Raw genomic sequence first — 3,350 nt, forward strand, 5'->3', positions numbered from 1 at the left:
CTCCTCCTCGTCATCGCTATGCGGCCTCTTGTCCTTGTTTTCGGCAATTAACTTGCCGGCCTGCTTGAACACCCAACAATCCCTGTTGGTGTGATTGGCTAGCTTGTCTGGGGTGCTGTGTATTTGACACGAGCGATCGAGTATACGGTCCAAGATGGACGGACCCGGCGTACTTTGTTTGAATGGCTTTTTCCGCTGACTGGGTTTAGAGCCTTTGAATCCGGCATTGACTGCCGTATCCTCAATATTTTCGCTCTTAATGCGACGCTTATGCTTGTTGCGACGTGACCTGCTATTGCCATCCTTGGTATCTGAGGTACCATGGTTCTTTGATATGTTTACTGCGAGCCAGCCAGCTGTCTTCTCCCGCACAAAAGCGGGTCATGAGCGTCGTGAGAGCTGCCATAAATTTCGGCTTTTCCTAACCAAGGTGCCGGGCTAGCCACTCGTCTCAGATGTTGTGCTTGAAAGCCGCTAAGGCCTCCGCATCCGGATAGTTGACGATTTGATTTTTCTTTGTAAGGAATCGAGTCCAGAATTGCCTGGCCGACTCTTCTGGCTGCTGAATTATGTGGCTCAAATCATCGGCGTCTGGTGGTCGCACATAAGTGCCCTGAAAGTTGTCGAGGAATGCGGCTTCCAGATCTTCCCAACAGCTAATGGAGTCTGCTGGCAAGCTGTTAAGCCAATGCCGCGCTGGTCCTTTGAGCTTTAGTGGGAGGTATTTGATGGCATGTAAGTCATCGCCGCGGGCCATGTGGATGTGGAGGAGGAAGTCCTCAATCCATACTGCGGGATCTGTTGTGTCGTCGTATGATTCAATATTTACAGGTTTGAAACCTTCTGTTAATTGATGTTCCATTACTTCGTCTGTGAAGCATAAGGGGTGTGCGGTGCCTCTGTATTGGGCTATATCGCGACGCAGCTCGAATGGGTCTTGCCCGCTATGTTCGGCCCGGCCGGATTTGCTTTTACTGTATCCGGCGTGATGTTTGTCGTCTTGCAGAGTGGTGCACCCTCGTGATCCGTAAATCGATCTTGAATGCTTTGCCTTGTCCTACAATATGTATCGCAGGTCTGGCGTATCTCCCCATGCCTTTTTATTTGAATGGCGTTGGGGTGGAGGCTGAGCTTTTGGCTGGAATGCCTCTCTATCGCGGCCACGAGGTGGCCGATCAGCCGTATCATACGCTTCTTCCTCCAGTCGGGGTAGTAACCTGCGCCTTGGGTAACTCTTGGAGGGGCACTCGAGTTTATATTCCTCGGCCGCGAGGACTTTAGTCCATTTGTCAGCTAGCAGATCTTGATCAGCTTGAAGCTGCTGCTGCTTTTTCTTCAGGCTATTTGCCGTGGCCATAAGCCGGCGCTTGAAGCGCTCTTGTTCGACGGGATCCTATGGTACGGCGAATTCATCGTCGCCGAGGCTTGCCTCGTCTTCGGAGGGGGGCATGTGATTGTCATCCTCCTCCTCTCGGTCTGCCGCTCTCTCAGGAGAGCTGGCTCCTCCATCCTCCTGCTCTAAATCTTGCTGGAGGGGTTTGTTGTTTTCTTCGGCACTATCCGGAGTGTTATTATCTCCTGTGCCGGTATCACCACTTTTGCTTTGGTGGGACTTAGAGCGGCGCCGCTGACGTCGGCGTTTGGGTTGCTTCTTGGAGGGGTCATCCTCCGCTATCCCGTCGCCATTGCCTTCTTTGGGTGTATCACCATGTATATGTCATATGACGAGGTGGCTTTCCAGTGCCCTATAGGTGCTGGTTCATGTTTGTCTCCTACATCGTCGTCCATACCGTCGATGTCTTTAGAGTCGAAGTCGAGCATGTCAGTTAAATCATCGACAGTGGCTACGAAGTGGGTGGTGGGTGGGCGTCGAATTTCTTCGTCGTCCGCATCCCAATCCTGTTGGACATAATCCGGCCAGGGCTCTCCTGACAAAGAGAGAGACCTTAGTGAATTCAGAATGTCGCCGAAGGGCGAGTGCTGAAAGATATCCGCGGCGGTGAATTCCATGATCGGCGCCCAACCGGATTTGATTGGCAGGGGCGTGGATGGTTCGGAGTCCGGAAAAGAGTTCGACACCTTGGAGTCACGGGCTGCATAGAGGGTTAGGTTGGTGTTCGGCTCGATCGCCGTTGAGACTGCAACCCCTGAGGCGATGTCTAACCACCCGTCCTCGATTGGCGCAGTTGGCTCCGAGCTAAGGGTCGAAGCTGATGCGGGTGCGGCCTCTGGGGTACTGTTCGGCGGTAGAGCTATGTCATACCCATCGCGACAGTGCGGCGCGCCCGGCTATGTCTCGAATCCGTTGAAGATCAAGTCTCCGCGGATGTCGGCCGTGTAGTTCAAACTTCCAAATCGGACCTGACGGCCAGGGGCGTAGTTTTCAATCTGCTCCAGATGGCCAAGCGAATTAGCCCGCAGTGCAAAGCCGCCGAATACGAAGATCTGTTCGGGGAGAAAAGTCTCACCCTGGACCGCATCGCTATCGATGATAGTAGGAGCCATCAAGCCTAATAGCGACGACACAGAGGAACTCTCAATGAAAGCACCAATGTCAGTGTCAAAATCGGCGGATCTCGGGTAGGGGGTCCCGAACTGTGCGTCTAGGCCGGATGGTAACAAGAGGCAGGGGACACGATATTTTACCCAGGTTCAGGCCCTCTTGATGAGGTAAAACCCTACTGATAGAGGCGGGGGTGTCCCGATCTTTCGATGAGATGATAACTATCGATTTGGTGGAGACGACTTTGACGATTCTACTACAAACGTGCACGACGTTGCGCCTTAGCAATCGCTAAACCAACTCCGAGAGGTTATTGACCACGCCAGAGCACAATCAACCTGACCACGAAGGTCTATTCCTGCAAGCAATCGAAGAACAAGCAAGAATATGATAAAGCAATCTGAATATTGCGAATATAGATGAAGTATTGATAAAGGTGGGGATCCGTAAACGGTCTTGGTCTGGTCGTTGGACACAAACAAAGTACACGAAGTTGCAATGGCTAACTTTTAACTAAACAAATCCCAAGGAAAAGCTACTAGATGGATCTACTTATATAGGAGCAAGGGGTGGCGGCCAAGGAGGTGGGAGGACGTCCCAAGGCAGCCTAAAAACTAAATCTAGGTCGTACAAGGCCAATGGGCCCAAGTGGAGGTGATGTAACACCTTTGGACTTGTAGTTTGACTCGGATTCTGCTACAGCATCAGATTGTTTCGTCCACAACTCAACGCTCCGGACGAATTTGAAGGTGATTCCAATTGGGTTGGAAAGTGCACGAAATCTAGTTTCCAACAAAAAAAGAACCACCCAATTCGGAGTCCGTATGAAAAACTTGTGTGCGTTTTG

This window comes from Triticum dicoccoides, chromosome 3A (genome assembly GCF_002162155.2).
Source record: "Triticum dicoccoides isolate Atlit2015 ecotype Zavitan chromosome 3A, WEW_v2.0, whole genome shotgun sequence".
Lineage (NCBI taxonomy): Eukaryota > Viridiplantae > Streptophyta > Magnoliopsida > Poales > Poaceae > Triticum > Triticum dicoccoides.